We start from the raw sequence: 23,694 nt of genomic DNA on the forward strand, positions 1-23,694 counted from the left end.
GCACGACAGCTATGTACTAGCCCCTTGGGGATGAAAGTAAAATTATGAACAAAATATAGTAAATATCATAAACATAAACAAATGATATTAACATTAACAAAAACGGTGAAAAAAAACTTCACTGGCGGGAACCGGGCCGCGATAGCAGTCTTCAGTTTATCGCTATTATTATACGGGAAAGATGGGTGAATAAATTATATAAGATAAAATTTCAAATTATTATTTATAAAAAACCATGGCTGTCAACCAAACGTTTTTAATTATATTATAGCAAAGTCTCCCTTAAAATGTTTTCTTTCTCGTGAAGGCAAGGAAAACGAAAAAAATATATAGACTTATGAGGTAGACATCAATGGTGTTGTAAGGCATTCACCCATTATAAGAGATTCAAGCTTAATAGAAAACGAGCTCCTATCCTCTTTTGTTTTTCCATCCGACTCTAAAACCATAAGGACTAATGTTTTGGTGTGAGAGAGAGTAGTGACTAATGCACTAAATCAGGAAGAATGAAGATATCAACGATTTACGCAACCTATTAGCGTCTGACGTTTGTTGCCTTTTTGTATGGATGGTCGTCGGACATTATAGGATTCGCGGACGAAGGTAAGAAGGGTCGGTAATCTCCGATAAGGGAGGAAACCCCATCAGGAAAATGTCAACAATTGGAAAGCGTCAAGGCCGGATTTCTCCTGGCTGTTTTTCGTTCTATTTCCAGATGTATTTGACAGGAGGGCGCACCCATTGTCCCTTTTTCGGTGTAAATAACCTTCTCGCATTATGGACATAAGGTTTCGGGTGATGTCATGTCCTTCGTGTCGTTGCTTTCGGCGTCGTAAGTCACAAGACGATAAGGGATGTCTTCACTTCCTGTTGAACGTCACAGCAGTACCTAGCTAGGTACTACCTAGGTATCTAAGCTATCGCTCGTCTCGTGGTTACGTCGTTATAAAGGTGTTGCCAGAGGTGCTATTAGGGTAAAAAAAACCGCAGGCTACAGAGTGGACCATGTACGATCAGCGTGAACAATCCCCAAAAAAGTTACATTATAACGTGTGCCATGACATCAGAGATGGGCATCAGTCGCGACTTGTTGTTGGTGAGAAACGGAGCTAAAGACTCTACTCTCCTTTCGAAGTAAGTATTTTCTCCAAAGTTAGAAATTAAGGCCAAATTTTAAGATTTAAAACAGAGGGTACTGAAAACGGTCTCAAACGTAGTGCAAATCTCACCAAAACGCGTTCAACATTTTTACTTACAACTCGAGGTATTTAGAAGATTGACGCCATCTCGATGTTTACGGAGTCGCTTGTGTCAATAAACTAACCATTTCCTGTGATAAATCCGCACACCACTTGTGCCCACAGACGCTGGGCACTTTTATTCACAACAAACGGAAAACTTTTCCGCACCGAGTAAACAACTGTTTTGTAGAAGAAGACGACGAAGCGTGCACTTCGATAATTTTTTAAATAAATAGTAAAACATCAATATTTTACATATTTATGATGATTAATTTGAAAATATTCGTTATTGAAAAAGTAACTCGATTCTGACTCAAATTTAAGTAATTATTTTTTGGAATTAGAACGTTCTTTTAAGTCCTGTATTATGACGTCACGACATCTTGACTTTCGTACCTATTGTAAATAATTGCTTTACTCAACTTTCTTGCAGAACAGTTTACCAGTTATTCATGCAGATTATCAGCTCTTCATGTAATTGGTATAATCGTAATGCGCATATATATCTTCATTATTTACTTTTTGGATATATGAAGATGTTTTACTGCCGGATTATCGCCGTAGTGTGACGCAATCGTTTTCGGTCGATGCACCTCTATTTTTGCACCATAAGAATTTATGGGGCCGAATTTGCAATGACCAGAAAGTTGTTAAAAGAGGAAAGTTAGCATTGAGGGGCATATGTTTTGATTGGGAAAAATACAAATTTATTCAATATCTAGCTTGTAAAAAATACTTGATTACAAAAAACTTGATTGACAACTACGAGTAAGCAGCATACCTAATATGGGTTTCAAAGACAGTGCAAACACGTTTTTGGGCAATACCTATTTCTGTAACGAACACTCGTATCAGAACGAGATTTTGCTATAGTGCATTACACCCAGTGCCGTAATTTATAAGGGTATCGTGAATCACTAATCTTAAAGAATAATGACACTTGTCCTTGTACCAAGAGACAAAAACTCCATTATGCAGAAATGGATACGAACACGCGTATAAAGCTCCACCTACCCTCTCCCCCCTCCTCCACCGCCACCCCTTTCCTTCGTTCCTTCGCCTTCCTTTCTCTCTCTCTCTCTCTCTCTCTCTCTCTCTCTCTCTCTCTCTCTCTCTCTCTCTCTCCTCCAAACTGGGTATAAGACTACACACAAAACGTTGAAATTGGTGAAATTAGGCTATGTATTGGAAGTATATATACATAATTATTAAAGCAATTTTATCATTATTGCATTACTATGACAACTAGAATTCATGGAAACAGTTTATAACAATGAATCGGCGTACGTGTGAAGCCTCCACTAATGTGGCAACGATGATTTTGCCATTCTTAGCATGCAAACATTAAAGGTTACATTTATTTCTGGCATACGGTTATTAAAGAAATTCAAAATACTAATATAGACTGAAATCAATGAAAAGTGCTAGCAAAAACAAAAAAGAAAAAAAAAAAATATGTATGGGGGAAACACCAGCGACTACCAACCCTTATCACGGTGGACAGGTCTTATTCACTCGATATTTAAATGGTGAAACAAGAATACAATTCCAAGCATACCAATCAAAAGATTGAAGTTTCATCAACATAATGTGATATATGAAAGCCCCATACGAACTAAAATAAGCATGTGACGCTCTTTGTAAAATATGTTTTTATACATTCAACTTCCCTGGCAGATATATACTTAGCTATAGACTCCGTCGTCCCCGACAGAAATTCGAATTTCGCGGCACACGCTACAGGTAGGTCAGGTGATCTACCGCCACTGCTACTGGTGGCAGAACTAGGAACCATCCCATTTTTCATTTTTCTAAAACAGATTTGCTCTGTCGAGGGTAGCCATAACATCGTTGTTGTTGCCTCCTGGCTTGGATTTCGTTTTTCATCGCCGTTGATCTTCTGGACTGTCTTTTTGGTGACGTATTTGGATCTGTGGTTTGGCATACGCTTTTGTGGAACGTTTTTTTTTGGATTTTGGCTTTGGATTTTGCTCAAAAATGTCTGATTCTAGCTGCGAAGTTAGAAGATGTATGAATGAGGGTTGTTTGGTGAGGCTACCGAAAGTGTCGTTAGATCCTCACAAGGTATGCAAGAAGTGTAGGGGATATGGAACTGCACGAGAAACAGAATAACACGTGTGTATGAATGTGTGAATATGGATGAGGAAGGATGGAAGAAACTAGATTCCTACTTAAGGAAACTAGAGAGAGATAGGGTTAGAAAGGCTGTCTCTAGAAGTATGAGTAGATCACGCTCTAACGAGCCAGTTAGTATAACTAACCCCCAAGTAATTGCTTCCTCACATGCAGTATCAACTTCTCCCGTAGCAGATGTTGCAAGTTCTGCTATGGAGATTGCAAATCTGAAGACCGCATTAAGAAGGATGGAGCTTGAAATGCAAGCTCTTAATGGTAAGAATGTGGAAAGTGACATAAGTGTCCCCATTGTAGTGGAGGGTGCGTCTGATCGGCTCTGTCTCGCTCCCAGACCTAGACCTCTTCCAAGCTCCCAGGCCCAGAGGAGAAGGAATGTCGACAGTCGTACGGAGGTTACGGAGAATCCCCACCGGTCAGGCGTCCCCTCGGCAGAATCTGTAGCGTCCCAGACTGCCAAGGATCGCCATTGGAAAGGCATCCTGAAAGAGTGCTTCGTCATCCGATTCGTCTCCTCGAAGAAGTGGATGGACTTCCGACGAATTGTCGCGTCCGATCAAGAGGAGTTGAAAGCTCCGACGTTGGACTCGAGCCTGGAACGTTTTCCGGACGATTCTCCCTACGAGAGGAAAAGAGCCAAAGGACAAATATCTAGATTCCTACACCTTCCAGAGCGCATTCTCCTATTCATGACAAAGAGAAGGAAGAAACAGCGACGGACATCCTACGTAAAATGCAGGAAAAAGCAGATTTCTCAGCAGTTTCCTCTTTAGTAGGAGTATTGAGAAAAGACCTCCGAGGAAAAAGGACGATTTTCTTCCGGAGGTTAAGAGATCTCGTCCGAAGGGCGTTCCGGACTCCAGGCTTATCTCCTCTACTCCTCGTACGAGTACAGAGAGGAATAAAGAAAGAAGGATGAAAACTCATAGAATTGAGATGCAACATACGGACAATGACGAAGAGTGTCCGAGTCGGACAGAACCACCCAGGCGCTCGGCGCCAGAATTGGACTACTCGGACGGGAAAAAGTGTCCTACGCGGACGGCGCCAACCAGACACCATTCGCCAGAAGCGGACAGTCCGGACAGGCAGATATGTCCTATGCGGACAACTATGTTCAAGCGATGCCTGCCTAACGCGGACAGCCGCTGGCAAGGCGGACAGCCTGGATAGGAAAAAAACGTCATGCGCAGGCAACTCCGTCCGGGCGCCAGGAGCCAGAAGCGGACAAGACGGACAGGCAGAAGTGTCGTACTGGAATGACACCAGCCAAGCGCCAAGTTCCATATGTGGACAGCTCGGACAGACGACACAGTCCGAGACGGACAGATACGTCCAAGCGCATTGAAAAGATTTTCTTCAAAAGAACAATACGGAGAAATCAACCAGGAAGCGTCTCTTTATGATTTGGACCAGGAACGGATTTCTCTGGACAGAGACGAAAAGACGTCGCACAGGCGGCCGTCGTCCTGTTCACGATATGTCCGTTTCTGGTGAAAAATCTGCGCAAGCACAGCTGCTCCTGAGAAGAATGCAAATGTCGCACAGGCGGCCGTCATTCTTGTCAGGAGGGCTTAGATGATTATCGGGTTTCTTCTCAGGATCGGCATTCTCCCGACAGGGGACACAAAGATGTCGCACAGGCGGCCGTCGACCTTGTCGGGAAGCAGTTGATCCTGCGAAGAGTCCTTCACCTTGCGAGAAGAGACGTTCTCCCTCGGCTAATAATGATTCTCCGGTGGAACTTGCATTAGAAGATGTCTCTGACACGAAGATCAAAAAGCGGCGGGACTATCAGACTACAAAGCGTTGGCTGCGCTTTTACTCCAAGAATTTGGAGATTCATTGAGTCCTGCCGCTCCTCCTTTCGCCTCGGTCGCTGTTCACGAGCGCGAAACCGCAAAAAAGTCGTCCTCCTTCTTGAAGATGCGGCCGACAATTTCCATGAAGAAGGCTTTGCAGTCTTTTGGAAATTGGCTTAACTCCAAGAAGGAGGCGGGAAAGACTGTCTTTACCTGCCCTCCCTCCAGACTTTCTGGGAGGAGGGGTATTCTGTATGAGACAGGCGAAGCAATGGGACTCGCCCCCCTCCCCAGTTGACTGCAGAGGCAGATTTCTCAACGCTGGTGGACGCGTCAAGGAGACGCTCTTTTCTTTCTTAGCCAAGACAACTTGGGGAATGTCTGAAATGGACCATCTCCTCAAGGGATTGTTCCATGTCTTGGAAGTTTTCAACTTTCTGGACTGGTCCCTGGGGTTGGGGTGATGGCCAAGAGGACACAAGACAATGAACAACTGAGCCCCGATATCCTTAATAGTATTTTGACTTGTATTGGATAAAGCAGTGCAAGACGGATCGGGAGAAGTGGCCTCCCTTTTCGGGGCGGGAATACTTAAGAAGAGAACTGTATTCAGTTCTTTTCTTACGAAAGCTGTCTCTCCGGCACAGAGGTCGTCCCTTCTGTACGCTCCTCCTGTCTAACCAGCTTTTCCCTTCTCAGTTAGTGAAAGATATTTCTCACTCACTTACCGAGAAGGACGACACAGGACCTTCTGGTTCAATCAACCAAAGGCCGAAGACAGCTGTTCCTGCCACGAAGGGGGAGACACGGGTCCCGAAGCCGCCCTTTCGAGGGAGTTTCATCTTCGAGATCCTCCTTTAAGAAGAGAGGAGCAGAAAGAAGAGGTAGGGCTTCTGCCTTTAGACCTACCAAGAAAAGCAAATGAACCTCAAGTCCTCCAAACACCAGTAGGCGCCAGACTACTGAATTTTTGCAGAAGATGGACGTCGAGAGGGCGGACAACTGGTCCCTCTCAATGTGAGGAGAGGATATCTCATCCCCTTCAGGGACAGACCTCCTTGACGTCTATTCCGAGAGAAACTGTCGGCGAAGTACGCGGACCCTGTCAAGAGGAAGATCCTTCTGCAATTAGTAGAACAAATGTTGGACAAGGAGGCCATAGAATTAGTACCGGATCCACACTCTCAGGGCTTTTACAATCGACTGTTCCTAGTTCCGAAAGCTCGGGAGGGTGGAGGACCTTTCCTGGATGTGAGCGCACTGAAACCGATTCGTAGAGAAACAGAAGTTCTCTATGGAAACATCCAAAATTCCCCCCCCCCCCCCCCCCGGTTTTGCTAGCGGCTTCTGCGTCCAGGAGATTGGATGGCCTCCTTGGATCTACAAGACGCATATTTTCACGTCCCTTTCTTCATCCGTCATCGAGGAAATATCTACGATTCATGATGCAGGGAAGGTTCTTTCAATTCAGGGCCATGTGCTTCGGCCTGTCTACGGCTCCTCAAGTGTTCACCAACCTTATGAGGAACGTAGCACGGTGGCTTCAATCTGGAGGGGGTGAACATATCCCTCTATCTGGACGACTGGATAATAAGGGCCAAGTCAAAACAACAATGTTTGGAGGACTTAGAAACGACGTTGAATCTCGTTCGCTCACTCGGACTGCTCGTGAACCTCGAGAAGTCTCAGATGGTCCCCAGCCAAGACATTGTCTATCTGGGGATTCAGATGGATTCTCGGGGTTTTCGAGCATTTCCATCGCAAGACAGAATTGCTCGAGGCTTGGAGAAAATATCAAACTTCTTAGGGAAAGAACGAAGCTCAGCGAGGGAATGGTTAAGTCTTCTGGGCACCCTTTCGTCGCTGGAGCAGTTCGTTTCCCTAGGGAGGCTCAATCTGAGACTCTGCAATTTTACCTGCAAAGAATGTGGGACAGAAAGAAAGGGGATCTTTCAGATCAGTTTCCCATTCTTCAAGAAATAAAATTAGACCTGAGGTGGTGTTAACCCCGCTTCAGAAGAACGAAGGCATATCCCTTGTGATTCGGAACCCTCTCCTAGTGTTGGTTTCCGACGCCTCGGAAACGGGTGGATGGGGGAGCAACTCTAGGAAAGAAGTAAGTGTCAGGAACCATGGACAGGAGAACAGGTCGTTCCTGGCATATAAATGTAAAAGAACTGATGGCAGTTCATCTAGCCTTGAAATACTTCGAGTCGGAGGTCAGAGGCGTGGTAGTCCAGGTAAATTCGGACAATACCACGGCTCTGGCTTACATCCGAAAACAGGGGGGGACTCACTCACTTACACTATACAAGATAGCGAGAGACCTCTTGATATGGGCACTGTATTGCTGACGAGGTTTGTACAAGGGACAAAAAATGTCAGAGCAGACAGACTCAGCAGGAAGAACCAGGTCCTTCCAACAGAGTGGACCCTACACTCCGAAGTCTGCCGAAAGCTCTGGTCTCTCTGGGGAAGCCTCAGATAGATCTGTTCGCCCACGTTTCTCTCCAGAAGGATAGAAAACTTTTGCTCCATTGTAGAACATCCAAGAGCAATAGCGATAGATGCTTTTCTCATGGACTGGTCGGGCATAGATGCCTACGCTTTTCCCCCGTTCAAGATTCTGGGGAAGTGTTAAGAAAGTTCCGTTCCTCGGAGGCGACGAAACTGACTCTAATCGCCCCATATTGGCCCGCTCGAGATTGGTTCACAGAGGTACTGGAATGGACGGTGGACTTCCCCAGATCTTTTCCCATGAGGACAGATCTGCTCAAACAACCCCACTTCGAGAGATATCACGGAAACATCCACGCTCTCTCCCTGACTGCCTTTCGACTATCGAAAGACTTGTCAGAGCGAGAGGCTTTTCGCGAAAAAGCTGCAAGCGCAATTTGCCAGAGCCCGCAGGTCTCTACTCGCGGTCCTATCAATCGAAGTGGGAGTCTTTCGTAGATGGTGTAGGTCGAAGAAGCTGTCCTCTTCCGATACCTCTGTGACCGAAATTGCTGATTTCCTTATCTTCCTTAGAGAGGAATCACGTTTAGCTGTTTCTACCATAAAAGGTTATAGAAGTATGCTCTCGGCTGTATTTAGAAACAGGGGCCTTAACATACGTAGAAGACAATAAGGATCTCCATGATTTGATAAGATCCTTTGGTACTACAAAGTCTAAATCCTTTATCACTACAAGTTGGAACCTAGATGTGGTTCCTCCAGTTTCTCTCTTCGAAATACTTTCGAACCACCTGATAAGGCATCCTTTAGGGACCTCTCGAGAAGTGCATTTTTCTCTTGACCCTCGCGACGGCCAAGAGGGTCAGTGAGATACATGCAGATTAGACTCTCGGGTAGGTTTTAGAGGAGATTCTGCTGTTGTCTCTTTCCAACCTTTGTTTTTGGCCAAGAATGAGAATCCTTCTAAGCCTTGGCCCAGAAGTTTTGAAATCAAGGGCCTCTCTCCCTTGTGGGTAGAGAAACAGAACGGTCTCTCTGTCCGGTCAGCGCACTGAAGTTTTATCTGAAGAGAAAAGAGTCAACTTCAAGGTTGTAATCAGAGCCTATGGTGCGCGGTAAGGAAGGACCCGAAGAGGCAAATGTCGAAGAACGCATTAGCATTCTTCGTAAGAAATGTGATAACGGAGGCTCACATGAAATGCCAAGAGGAAAAACATTTAAGCTGCTTAGGGTAGAGCACACGAAGTCCGTGCAATTGCAACTTCCCTAGCCTTTAATAGAAATATGTCAATGAAAGACATATTAGCAGCAACATATTGGAGATGCAACTCGGTATTTGCCTCCCACTACTTAAAAGACGTCAGAGTGACTTATGAAAAGTGTTTTTCTCTTGGACCTTATGATCAGCGGATACCGTGCTGGGACATGGGAGCTGGTACTGATCCTTAATAATATTGTTTTTAAATAAAAGATTGTTTGGTTTTGAGTTTTTATGGTCGTTGAAAGGATGTTGGGGGGATAACTACCTTTCAATCGTAGTACTAACCCCGGTATTAGGATCAGGTGATCGGGATCGGTGTTATGCTCCTTAATGATGCCATATGGCAAGGTGTTTTGTCATGTAAGTGGATAGGACCCCATTGACAAAGATCCTTTGGTTCTGTCGAGTAAGTGGATAAGACCCCATCGACAGACCATCAAGAATTCTTAGCATGAGGTCACTACCTCGCTGAGGCTCTTGAGGCGATGTAAGCTCCTAGGCAGTAGCCATGAAGTCTTTCGCCGACACAGGTAGGAACCAAGGTTTCTTATATTTTTGTTACCTACAACGTATGTTGTTCCCTGTCTATTCAGTAATTAGCTGTCTCTTACCCTCCGCCAAAGGTGCCAATCAGCTAAGTATATATCTGCCAGGGAAGTTGAATGTATAAAAATGATATTGTCATGATACAATAAAGTTTTATACATACTTACCTGGCAGATATATACTATTAAATGGCCCACCCAGCCTCCCCTCAGGAGACAGGTGGAAGAGCAAATCTGTTTTAGAAAATGGGATGGTTCCTAGTTCTGCCACCCAGCAGCAGTGGCGGTAGATCACCTGACCTACCTGTAGCGTGTGCCGCGAAATTCGAATTTCTGTCGGGGACGACGGAGTCTATAGCTAAGTATATATCTGCCAGGTAAGTATGTATAAAACTTTATTGTATCATGACAATATCATTTTCAAGGCAGTTTTGAAATCCGATATGGCGGCTACTGTGGGATGTACAGGTTCTGATCAGTGACGAAAATCATCTTTCCCAGCCTTCCCAGCAATCATTTGAACAATGTTAGCGTATGTATGTAACGTTTATTGATCTTACTCAAGATTGCAGTTGTAATCAGCACAATAAAACAACATTTTGTTCCCTATTTAACTGAAAGTATGAAACTTTTTATTCCCGGCGTCATGGTTTGAACTGAATTCATTCTTACCTGGTAATTGGTGGTTTTTATCCTTACTGCCATCACAACTGAAACTCCACAGTTGGCTATTTATTTTGGTCTTAATTCGCTCCACATTGCACTTTAAACAAGTTGCTGTTCCTGGTTCCTAAGCGCACGCGCCACAAACACAGTTACGAACAGCAGACAATGAAAATGCAAAGTGTTATTCCCTAAATTGTTTACTTTACTCGTTATTTAGTTCAACTTTACTTTGTTATTTAAAAATTTTAATTTAAATCATGTATATTATCCCTTTTTTGCAACCAAATTACCCCGAAAAATTACAGATATTTGTAAAGTAGATATAATCAAATGTTTCTAACATTTTCATACATCTTCTTCCTAGCTTAAACCCATTTTTATATGGGGTCGCCATTGCGAATGAGTCGTCTCCATCGATTTCTGTCTTGTGCCTCGTTCTCATTTATACCTTTCAATTCCATATCTTCCCTTACACAATCATGCCATCTCTTTCTTGGTCTTCCCTTCTTCCTTCTATCCCGCACTTCCATTTCCACGTATGTCTTCCACATGACGTTCCTCCTTCGTAATAGGTGTCCATACCATCGAAGCCTTCCTTCCTGTATTTTCTTCGATATTTCAGCTACCTTTGTCGATCCTCTCATATATTCATTTCTATCCATCTATCTTCCCTTGTCACTCCCGACATCCATCTCAACATTCTCATTTCTGCTACATCCATCTTCTTCTCCTCTGTTTTCCATCATACTTCCTGTTTCTGTTCCATATAACATTGTGGTCTGACCACCGTCCTATGGAACTTTCCTTTCAATTCAGAGGGACCTTCTTGTCACAGAGTACCCCTGATGCAGACCTCCAGTTATTCCATCCTACCTCCCTGAATTCGTTGTCTCACCTCTTGGTCCATGCTTCCACTATCCTCTAATACGACCTTAAGTACTTGAACTTCTGTACTTTCTTTATTTCTTCCCCACCCAATCTTATGCTACTTCCACCGTCCTCAGTAATACTAGAACACATATATTCGGTTTTTGATCTGCTTATTCTCATTCCTCTCTCCTCAAGTGCTGCTCTCCAACCTCCCCTCCAACTCCTTCTTCCCCTCTGAACACAACACAATGTCATCAGCGTATAATATGCACCATGGCACTGCTTCTCTAACATCCCTGGTCATTACATCCATCACGATGTTGAAGATGAATGGGCTAAGTGCTGACCCCTGGTGTAATCCAACTCCTATCTCAAATCCATCCGTCTCTCCAAACATACTCCTCACTCTAGTATAACACATTCTGTACATCTCCTGAATAATTCTGACCATACTTTTCCGGCACCATCTTCTCCCTCAGACATCTCCATATTTCTTGCCTTGGCAACCCTGCCATAGGCCTTTCAAGGTCTATGAATACCAAATGCAGGTCTCGATGTTTTTCTCTGAATTTCTCCATTAGCTGCCTTATGCAAAATATTCCATCCGTTGTGCCGCTTCCCTTCATAAATCCTAACTGTTCCTTCCCTATTCTAACTTCCTCTCTCAGCCTGCTATCTATTATTCTTTCCAAAATCTTCAACGTGTGAGACATTAGTTTTATACCTCTATAATTACTGCATTCCTGGACATCACCTTTACCTTTAAATATAGGTATCAATATGCTTTCCCGCCATTCTTCTGGTATTTTTTCCTGTTCGAATAATTTTACCATCAGATCATACAAGATGTCTACCCCTTCCTCTCCTAAGGCTTTCCAAACTTCGACTGGGATTAAGTCAGGTCCTGTTGCCCTCCCATTCCTCATTCTTTTTAAGGCTTGTATCACTTCATCCCTAGATATCCTCATTACCATTCCCATGTTTACTTGTCCATCCTCTCTTACAAGTCTTTCATTTTCTTCATTTAGCAGTTGTTCGAAATACTCTTTCCATCTTTTCAGGATGTCTTCTTCCTTTTTTATGACTGTACCATTCCTATCTTTCATTTGCTTAATATGGGTGATGTCCTTTGTTCTTTTATTTCTTACTTTTGACAGTTTGAGCATCTTACTAAACCCTTCCTTGGTTTCCAGTTCATTATAAACCTCTTCCATATGCCCCTTGCCTCCTTAGCTTGAGCTACCACCATTTTACTTCTTTGTTTCTTTCTCTTAATCTTTCTCTGTCCTCTGCAGCTGTGACTCTTCAAATCTCTTCTTTGCCTCCCTTTTACCCTTCACCACTTCCCCCACCTCTTCCCCCCACCACCAGCTCTCCTTTTCCTCCCATACTATTCCAGATGTTTCCCCTGGTATCTCCTTTCCATGTCTTCTAATCACTGATGCATTATGCCTCCACCATTCTCCCACATCTTCAATTCCCAGATCAACCTCTCCCAGCACTCTTTTCTTGAACTCTCTCTTCTTATCATTCTCCCTCCCTAACAATTTATACCACTTTGATTTTCTTTACCCCATTCCGGTTTTATTTTGTTTTTCTTTTCTCTTTTCATCTTTAAATCCATACAAAGGAGCCTATGTTGGGGGGCCACGTGGTCACCTGGGATAACTTTACAATTCCTAACTTCCACCAGCTTGATCTATTGTAAAGGAGGTAATCTATTGTGTGCACCTACCGCCACTCCTGTATGTATCAAGTGCTCCCTCTTCTTTTTGAAGAATATGTTCACTATTGCCATATCAAAGGACACGGCAAAGTCTACTATACTCTCTCCTTCTGGGTTTCTCTCCCCAATCCCATGTCCTCCATGTACATGTTCAATTACATCCTTTTCATTTCCGACATGGCCATTAAAGTCTGCCCCCACTACAGTCCTCTCCTGCTCTTCCAGTTCTTGCGTTACCTCACTCATTTCGTTCCAAAAACGGCTCTTTTCTTCCTCTGTGCAGCCCACTTGTGGAGCATAAGCGCTAATGATGTTCATTGTTTCCCCTCCATAACATATCTTCACTCATAATGCGGTCATTCTTTCTACTCACTTCCGTCACTGCATTCTTCATTTCCCCGACAACACTACACCAACGCCATTCCTACCCTGCTCATTTGCTCCACTATAGATTAGCTTGTAGCCATCCCCCAGTTCTTTAGCTTTATTACCCTTCCATCGAGTTTCCTGCACACACAATATCCACTCTCTTTATCCTCATCAATTCCGCCAACTCTCTTCCTCTTCCTGTCATAGACCCAATATTGAGCTGGCCTATTCTGATAAACATTTAGAGCTCGCTTTCTTTAGCTGCACCCGCTCATGATGCAGTAGCCCTCGCCTTGTCACAGAGTTAGGGCGATGTGTCTGTGCGTCGTTTACGGAGTACGCCCTAGCACTATTCTCATCAATATCACGACTCATTTCATTGGTTCTGGCGTGGGGTTTTACAGCCGGATGCCCTTCCTGACACCAACCCTCCCTATTTATCCGGGCTTGGGACTGGCACCCATTGAGGCTGGCTTGCCCCCACAGGTGGCTAGATTAACGTTTTCGTACATCTGGCTGCCGAAAACCATAGAGGAACGACTACGGATAAGTGGATCATATACATTTTTTTTTTTTTTTTTTTTTTTTTTTTTTTTTTTTTTTTTGCTTTTTGGTTTTTGCTAGCACTTTTCATTGATTTCAGTCTATATTAGTATTTTGAATTTCTTAATAACCGTATGCCAGAAATAAATGTAACCTTTAATGTTTGCATGCTAAGAATGGCAAAATCATTGATGCCACATTAGTGGAGGCTTCACAGATACGCCGATTCATTATTATAAACTGTTGTCATAGTAATGCAATAATGATAAAATTGCTTTAATATTTATGTACAGTAGGGCATCGATAATCGTGGGGATAGGGCCCAGAACCCCCCGTGATAAGTAAATACCCGTTTTCATACAATCAACTTACCTGTCAGATATATACATAGCTAAGACTCCGTCGTCCCCCGACAGAAATTCAAATTTCGCGCCACTCGCTACAGGTAGGTCAGGTGATCTACCGGCCTGCCCTGGGCGGCCATGGCTAGAAAACCATCCCGTTTTTCTATCATATTTTCTCTGTCGCCGGTGGTATCAACATTGTTGCTATTACCTCCTGACTTAGATTCTTATTTCATCCTTTGATCATCGTTTTCTCGGCTTTTGGTGACGTATCTGGATCGGTGTTTTTGGCATTCGCTACTGTGGACTGTTTTTGGAATTGCTTTTTGGATTTTTCTCAGTATGTCTGATTCAAATGTGAGTGTGAGAAATGTGTGTGAATGTAGGCTGCAGGGTGAGGATACCGAAAGCTTCGGTTGATCCTCACACTGTATGCCAGTAAATGTAGGGGGTTTCAGTGTTCTGCTAATAATACTTGTAATGAATGCGAGGGATTAAATGCCAGAAGAGTGGAAGACTTTAACTTCTTATTTGAAGAAGTTAGAGAGGGATAGGGTTAGACGTCTGAAAGGTGTGAGTTCAAGGCCTATTGAGCCTTTTACTGATAATTCTAATCCTACTGATTAGATTCTCCCTATGTTTCTCATTCACAAAGTGTACTTTTCGGAATCGGCCTCGGAAATCGCCGATCTGAAAGCTACGATTCGAGACATGAAGTCCAAAATGGCGGACTTACAAGGTAAGGCTAGTGAAAGTGAGCATTACAGTGAAGTGAGTTCTCCCTGAGTGTTGTGGGAGGGGGCGTTTTGATCGTCCCTGCGACGCTCCCACCCCAGGCCTAGACCTCTTCCAAGCTCCCATGCCCAGAGGAGAAGGAAAGTCGAAAGCCTTAAGGAGGTCGTGGGGAATCCCCAATAACGGTCAGACGTCCCTTCAGCTAGCTCTGTTTCGTGGCAGGCTTGCTCAAGGGCGCTCTAGAAAAAGCGTCCTTCGTGAGTGTTTTCATCCTCTCCCTCTCCCTCACCTAAACGAGGGTGGAAGAGTCGAATTTATCGAGACCTCTGAAGCGTCATATGAAAGAACACGAAATTGATTCGAGCCCAGAGCGTTTCTCAGATGACGCTCCCTCTTCTATTAAGAAGGCGAAGGTGGCGTCAGCGTCACCCGACGAGTACGCAGAAGTACCCTTTCCTACTTCTCCCCGAGTGATGACGAAAGGCGTCATGCAGTTGACGTTGGGAGAAGCTTCAAGGAGAATTATTATGGCAGTTCAAGAGCAACTGACCTCTCTATGTGGAGTTTTAGCGCCTCGTAGGAAGGACGTTGCGCTTCCAATCAAGAAGTCTCGTCCTCTCTCCCCTGCTAAACGAGAAGCGTAAGGCAGACGTTGAAGCTTCCAAACATCTTACAGAAGCTTCGGGTTTCTGAGAGCGAGAGCGGTTGCTTACGAAAGTTCGTAACGCCAGAGAGACGTGAGACGTCTTTTAGACATGAAGCGTCTTTGAAAGCTGTTTGGTGACGTGAAGCTCCGACCAATGTTTGGCGCCAAGTAGGACGCCTTTTGAGAGCGGAGCGTCTTCCAGGCGCGAGGCGTCATCCGGACGTCAGCAGCCAAGTAAGCAGGAGACGTCAGCCAGGACGCTTGGCGGACGAGAAGCGTCATCCAAGCGCGGGAAGCGTCTTCTATTTACGAGAGAAGCCTGAGCTTTTGGCGCCTTCCAAGGCTAGTTAAAGCGGGGAAGAGGAAAGAATATCATTCCCTTAGCCCCTCTCCTATTAGGAGTTTGTCTCCTCCAGAGGAGGAACGTACAGAAAGGGGAGCGGGAGGACTCATTTAGATCCCGAGTTGGAAGGAAACTCGGATGATGAATATCAAGGAAGAGAAGGACTGTCGAATATAAAGTTTTGGACTGCCATTGCTTCTTGAGGAGTATGGAGACGAATTGACTCCTGCCGCTCCTCCTTCTCCGCGCTCTTTGTTTCGAGTGCTAAGACGAAGAAGTCTTCGTCTTTTCTCAAAATGAAGCCCACCATTTCTATGAAGAGGGCTCTACAATCCTTAGACTCGTGGATGAAGTCTAAGAAAGACTTAGTAAGAACGGTCTTCTGCATGCCTCCAGCAAGACAGCTGGTAAAAGAGGCATTTGGTATCAGACGGGAGAGAATATGGGTATTGCTCTCCCAGTCTACGTCAGAAGCAGACTTTTCGACCTTAGTTGACGCTTCACGTCGACAAGGTCTCAACTCGGCACGGATTACGTGGGGCATTTCTGAACTGGACCATCTCCTCAAGGGACTCTTTCATGTATTGGAAGTTTTCAACTTCTTAGATTGGTCCCTTGGGGTGATGTCCAAGAAAGCCCATGATCGGAAGGAATCGAACCGGAAGCCCTTTTTGTGCATATTGTCTTGTATAGACAAAGCGGTACAGGATGGCTCTTTTGAAATCTCCTCTTTGTTTGGAGCAGGTCTTCTAAAGAAGAGGACGGTATATGGTGCCTTAACCAAGGCAGTCTCCACGCTCAGAGGGCAGCGCTGCTGTATTCGCCTTTGTCTGACTTTTTGTTCCCTTCTCAGTTGGTGAAGGGACATTGCTCATTCATTAACTGAGAAGGCGACTCAGGATCTTCTGACACAGTCAGCAAGGAAGAAGAAGCCTGCTTCTACATCTGACAAGAAAGGACCGAGTACATCGGTTCAGCCTTTCGAGGTGGTCCGACCTCCAGACCTCCCGCAAGAAGGAAGGCTCCGGAGAAGAGAGGTAGGTCTGCCTTTCGTCCCTTTAAAAAGGGTGGGAAAATGAAGCTCTCTCCTCCAAACACCAGTAGGTGCCAGGCTCCTGGGATTTGTGGAGGCCTGGACACTTATAAACGCAGACGCGTCATCGTTGGCTATAATAAGGAAGGGATATCGTATCCCTTTCCTGAACACTCCTCCCCTAACGTCAATACCAAGGAACTAACAGCCAAGTACAAGGGATCCTGTGTGAGGGATACTCTTCGATCGATGGTGGAACAAATGTGGGACAAGAGAGCGATAGAACTAGTACTAGATCAAAACTCCCCGGGGTTTTACAATCGCCTTTTTCTGGTTGCGAAAGCCTCGGGAGGCTGGAGACCAGTACTGGACGTCAGCTCTCTGAACAAATTGTTCGGAAGGAGCAAGTTCGCAGGAGACTTTCTGCTTAAGTCCTGGCGTCACATTACGACAAGGAGATTGGATGGTGTCTCTAGATCTCCAGGACGCCTACTTTCACGTCCCGATCCACCTTCATCGAAGAACGTACCTCCAAGTTTCATGACGGGGGGGGTGGGGGAAGGATCTTTCAGGTTCAGAGCCTTATGTTTTGGCCTGTCCACAGCTCCTCAGGTCTTCACAAGCCTGATGAAGAATGTGGCGAGGTTTCTTCACCTCAAAGGAGTAAATATCTCTCTGTATCTGGACGAACGTGGCTCATCAGGGCCCAGATCAGAGAGACAGTGCTTGGAGGACCTGAAGTTAACTTTAGATCTGATCAAAGCGTGGGATTGCTCGTGAACCTCGAGAAGTCGCAGCTGACCCCCAGACAGGACTTAGTCTATCTGGGGATTCGGATGGATTCTCGGGGTTTTCGAGTATTTCCTTCGCAAGAGATAATCGCAAAAGGTTTGCGGATAGTCTCTCTCTTCTTAAGGAAGGAACATACGTCGGCGAGGAATGGTGAGCCTTCTAGGGACCCTTTCCTCGCTCGAACAGTTCTTCCACTAGGAAGACGACTTCATTTACGTCTGCTTCAATTCTTCCTCAAGAAGTTCCTTGAGTTGGAAAACTGGACAACTTTCGGACGTCTTTCCCATTCCAGTGGAGATAAGATCGCACCCTGGAATGGTGGTTGCCCCCCTGGAAGAGAACAAAGGGATCTCTCTAAGGACACAGAACCCAGACTAGTGTTGTACTCCGACGCGTCGGAGAAAGGTTGGGGAGCAACATTAGGCTCGAAGGAGGTGTCAGGCACCTGGGAACCAGCGCAGGTGACTTGGCACATAAACTGCAAAGAGCTCTTCGCCGTGCATCTGGCTTTGAAGAGTCTAGAACCTCTGGTGTCGAACAAAGTAGTGCAAGTAAACGTGGACAACACCACCGCACTTGCCTACATTCGAAAACAGGGAGGGACTCACTCCTCGTTCCTTTACGAACTGACGAGAGACCTTTTTGCTTTGGGACGTCTCACAGGAACATCTCCCTTCTGACAAGGTTCGTGCAGGGAGTAAAGAATGTGAGGGCGGACAGACTCTAGCAGGAGGAACCAGGTCCTTCATACAGAGTGGACCCTACACGAGGAAGTGTGTCAAGATCTCTGGTCTCTGTGGGGGACACCTCATGTGGATCTCTTCGCCACATTCATTTCCAAAAAGGCTGCAGTCTTTTGCCTGGTCGGCGGAAGATCCAAGAGCTCTTATGGTAGACGCCTTCCTGCTAGATTGGTCTCGAGTAGACGTATATGCTTTTCCTCCATTCAAAATCCTGGGATTAGTAATGAAAAAGTTTGTGGCGTCAAAGGAGACGAGGATGACATTGATAGCCCCCTTTTGGCCGGCCCAAGATTGGTTCACGGAGGTGGTAGAGTGGATCGTAGACTTTCCAAGATCCCTACCAAGAAGGACGGATCTTCTCAGACAACCACACTTCAAGAGGTACCATCAAAACCTCCCCGCTCTCGCTCTGACTGCCTTTCGACTATCGAAAGACTCGTCAGAGCGAGAGGGTTTTCTCGCGAAGTGGCAAGCGCGATCGCGAGAGCACGCAGAACCTCCACTACGAAAGTATATCAATCGAAGTGGGAGGTTTTTAGAAGGTGGTGTAGATCTAAGAAGTTGTCCTCCTCCACTACCTCTATAGCGGAAATTGCTGATTTCCTTCTATCCTGAGAGAGCAATCTCATCTAGCTGTATCCACAATAAAGGGATACAGAAGTATGCTCTCGGCTGTCTTCAGGAATAGAGGATTAGATCTGGCAGATAATAAAGATCTCCACGATCTCATAAGGTCATTTGAGACTTCAAAGTCGAAGGAACCGGTCCCTCCGAACTGGAACCTAGACGTGGTCCTCAAGTTTCTTTCATCTGAAAGATTCGAACCTCCTCATCTGGCTTCGTTTCGAGACATCACCAGAAAATGCCTATTCCTATTATCTTTAGCTACGGCAAAGAGAGTTTAGTGAATTCATGCTCTGCAAGATAAAGTAGGTTTCAAGGGAGACTTAGCTATTTGCTCGTTTAAGACACTGTTTTTAGCTAAGAATGAGAATCCCTCGAATCCCTGGCCTAAGTCATTTGAAGTCAAAGGCATATCGAGTCTCGTAGGAAGAGAAGCAGAAAGATCTCTATGCCCTGTAAGAGCTCTAAAGTTTTACATTCAGAGAAAGCATCAGATGGGAGGCTCTAGACAAGGTCTTTGGTGCGTAAAAGATACCCCACAAGACTGATGTCCAAGAATGCGCTGGCATTCTTTGTGAGGAACGTCATTACAGATGCGCATCAAAGGTCTGTTCTGACGAACAGTTACGACTGTTGAGAGTTAAAGCTCATGAAGTGAGAGCAGTAGCGACGTCTCTCTCGTTTCATAAGAATATGTCGCTTAAAACATCATAGATACGACATTTTGGAGATGCAACTCAGTATTTGCATCTCATTACTTGAAAGACGTTGTGTGACATATGAGAAGTGTTTTTCTCTAGGTCCTTTCGTATCGGCGGATACGATTCTGGGGTACGGGAGCCGACACCAATAAACCTTAAAAGTATATACTTTCTTCTTTTTGGATATGGTCTGGAGTCTCTTCGAACAATGGAGGACTTGGTTTAGCACGGAGCGGGCCGTCTATGTTGTTCAGTAAGAGAATCTTGTCATATCTAATTAGATGAGTATAATTTTTTTTTAGAAAATATGTATGTGTGCGTAGGGTTTTGGAGTTACGGTTGTTGTGACGAGTTCGGGGATAACTCGGAACAATCCTTAGTTCTAACATATGGTTAGGATCAGGTGGTCGGGATTGTTGTGTGCTCCTTCATAAGGTGTATTGTCATATAAGTGGATCAGCACCCATTGACAAAGGTCCTTTCAGGCTCTGCCGAGTAAGCGGATAAGACCCCATCGGCAGACCCACAAGAACTCTTGGCCATAGATCATATATCTCGCTAAAGTTTCTTGAGGTGATGCAGACTACTGGGCAACACCCACGAAGTCTACCACCTATCAGGTAGGAACCAAGGTTTTATTTATACCTACAACATATGTTGTTTACCTGTCTATTCCATATAGTAGCTGTCTCTTACCCTCCACCGAAAGGTGCCAATCAGCTATGTATATATCCTGACAGGTAAGTTGATTGTATGAAAACTGAATATTGTTATGTTACAATAAAGTTTCATACATACTTACCTGGCAGATATATACAATTAAAGGCCCACCAGCCTTCCTGCAGGAGACAGGTGGAAGAGAGAAAATATGATAGAAAACGGGGATGGTTCCTAGTCCTGCCGCCCAGGGCAGGCCGGTAGATCACCTGACCTACCTGTAGCGAGTGGCGCGAAATTTGAATTTCTGTCGGGACGACGGAGTCTTAGCTATGTATATATCTGCCAGGTAAGTATGTATGAAACTTTATTGTAAACATAACAATATCATGTTATCCTGGTACCCCCCTAAAAATTGCTTTTAAACTGCCTACTTTAATAATTAACCCACCCAAGACACTATTTCAGTGTTTATAACTGCCTACTTCAGTTCAAGCACCAATATGTCTTCAAACTATCACTTAAACTAAATTCAAGACAGTTTCAAAGTTATTCTTCCTATCTTCAATTTCCCCTTCATCAGATCAGCAAACAAAAGTATAATTACCTAACAATTCCTTTCTATTTTCATGATTTGGCTGCTGCACCAAACTAAAAGTACATAGTATATCTATTTTGTGAATGAACATATTTATGATAAAAAAAACATGATTTACTGTAAAGATTGCATCACCCAACTATAATACTAATGTATAAACAGCAAAATACAGCAATAAAAATCTATTTTCGTCTTTTGTTTATGTCTAGAATCAGCTGATGAACATTTATCACCGAAAGAATTATTTTGGAAAACAATTTAGTTGCTAAAAGAAACTAATTTATTAATGGAATTATTATTATTTTTAATTCTGTTTACATACATAAGTTTATAATATGATACAAGTCAATCAATATTTCATTGAGAGAGAGAGAGAGATGAGAGAGAGAGAGAGAGAGAGAGAGAGAGAGAGAGAGAGAGAGAGAGAGAGAGAGAGAGAGAACAGCTTGGGATGAGAGTAACTGTTGAATAGCTTGAGAGAGCAGCTTGGGGTGAGAGTAACTGTTGAATAGCTTGAGAGAGCAGCTTGGGACGAGAATACTGTTACTAAAGTCAAACCAATTTACGAGCGGACTCCGAGCCCATTTGCGACGTTGCCAGATCCTTCTGACCATTTTAATCCACACCTGGTTTGACCTCTTTAATCTATGGGCAGACTAAGATAAAGAGAAAGAGTAGTTTAATTCCCTCGTTAACCCAGATTTGGATGGTCAATGTATATAATCCTTTAATTTGGTACTGTCCCTCTAAATTGTTTCCTTCGTTGTTATTATTATTTTTTTTTTTTGCCACGTGGTGATGTGAAAGTTGTAATCCCGTCGCCATAGCGAAGAACAAAATCGTCTCTTATAAAAAAAAATATAAAAACCAATTATGATTGGTCATAGAGTATTTTTCTACCATGTGCATTTGGATGTTATTTGTCAGACAGTTATCTGACTTTATGAATAGATCAGTTCACCATCTATTTGTTTTTCGAAGAATTGTGACATGATATTTTATGAGTAAAAGGTGGGAATCTATTAAGATAATTTTATTAACTAAGCCTAATACAATAGAAATCACCAATTATAATGTTTTACAATTCATTTCATTTTATTGTATGTCATTTAAGACTTGAAAGGCCAAGCAAATAATACATGAGTAGACAACCACCAAACCCAATATTTTCCTTCACTTGTTGTAACACTGTCTATCGTCGGAATTTCTTTCCTTGCATAGAAAGCCAATACAGTTCGCCGTATAACACATCGATCGAAATCATCCACATTTGTTACGGTTTTTAATCTTTTCCTTTTCTTTTCCTCAAAAACAAGCTCTCCAAATTCCTCCGTTTCTTTAGCTTCCTTGCAAATCTGATGCAAAGTACTTTTTGATATCCTTGTTGCATCTGCGGCACGTTTGGCTGCTTGATTGATTCCAAACTTGGAAATTCCATTTTCTTTTTCCCATTTAAAAAACTGGTACACGTTGTATGCCATTTCGCGTTCTTCAGGATGAAGGGCACGCCGCGGGGAACTCTCCATGGTGTTTTCGGAAGCTTGCTGTGCGAGACAATGAATAACGGGAAGCTTATTCATCCGACCCATTTTATACGGATTAACGTGGAGAATTGGCACCGTCGCAAATGGGCTCGGAGTCGCTCATAAAATGGTTTGACTATAGCTTAGAATAACATAATGAAATTTGTATTTTAAATATTTTTATGGTGATAAGAAATGAAACATGGATAGTGATAAGATATTCTTTTGTATACTGCTATAATGTGATAATCATTGAGTCAACTATAAAAGTTGTATTGAAGCACAGTTTCGTAAATCACAGAATAATAGATCAGTATTATAGTTTTTTTCTGTAAGTGATAAGAGAGAGAGAGGAGAGAGAGAGAGAGAGAGTAGAGAGAGAGAGAGAGAGAGAGAGAGAGATTGAGATTTGTTATTTGCATTCATAGTATTTGAAAATTTGTAAATGAGTGTATCCTAAAAATGCATTTAGTCATGAAAAGAAGAAGAAAACAGTAATTAGTGAATCTTGCTTGTACCAACAAGACTAGGTTTGGTGACGTCATGGTGGTCATAGGTATTTTTTTGGTGAATGAATATACATTTATAATAAAAAAATAGTTACTATACTGGTTAGAGTACCATTCTGGAATATTAATGTAATCACATCAAAATAAAGTAATCATTGCATGCTGTAAACATGTAAAGTGTATTTTGTCTTGAAAAATGCATTCCCCAAGGAATTATTCCTTGAAGAGGCTTTTTATTATGAAGATAGCCAATAATATAAGATATGCATTTTATTATGAATATATGACAATAATATATAAGGTAAAAATGGTTTTATTACGTTTACGCTTCGTCGCCGATCACAAACAACAATACGATAATCTATGACAATTATCGTTTGTATGACTGCAGTGTTCAGAGAAGTCGATTACTTATACCAAAACAATAATGAAGTTCGAATTGAAAATTGATGTTTTCCTAAATGTTTTACTACTGTAATTACACTACTACTATTAACATTTCTAAAGGTTAGAATGAACAAAGTGCTGTAAGGTGTAACGTCAATGTTTACATTTCTGCTGGCCGCTCAACTACAAGGTGATGTCAATGATGTGGAATTATTCCATGAATAGGCTATATAGTATGAAGATATGCCAATAATATATAAGGTGAGAATCGTTTTATTACCTTTATTGTCAGTTAATATCAAAATGTGAATCTGTTCATGCATTTGCTGGTTATCGGAACCGGACAAGGCTTAGCCTACAACCGACAAGCCCTCGATGCTGCGATTCATACCAGTGATATAGATGAGAAGTGGTCCAAGGAAAAA

The 23,694-nt window shown here is 43.5% G+C and overlaps 1 protein-coding gene across 2 annotated transcripts in view; it reads left to right on the forward strand.

The window, feature by feature from the left end:
- The first annotated feature begins 437 nt into the window (after positions 1-437).
- LOC135219497 (protein tamozhennic-like) overlaps positions 438-23,694 on the forward strand; it is a 260,440-nt gene continuing 237,183 nt past the window's right edge. The window contains exon 1 of one of the 2 annotated variants that reach the window (XM_064256309.1): positions 438-603. The gene's annotated coding sequence lies outside the window, so the exon portion shown is untranslated. The remainder of the gene's footprint in view (positions 604-23,694) is intronic. The other variant, XM_064256310.1, reaches the window with a different exon arrangement.

This window comes from Macrobrachium nipponense, chromosome 1 (genome assembly GCF_015104395.2).
Source record: "Macrobrachium nipponense isolate FS-2020 chromosome 1, ASM1510439v2, whole genome shotgun sequence".
NCBI lineage: Eukaryota > Metazoa > Arthropoda > Malacostraca > Decapoda > Palaemonidae > Macrobrachium > Macrobrachium nipponense.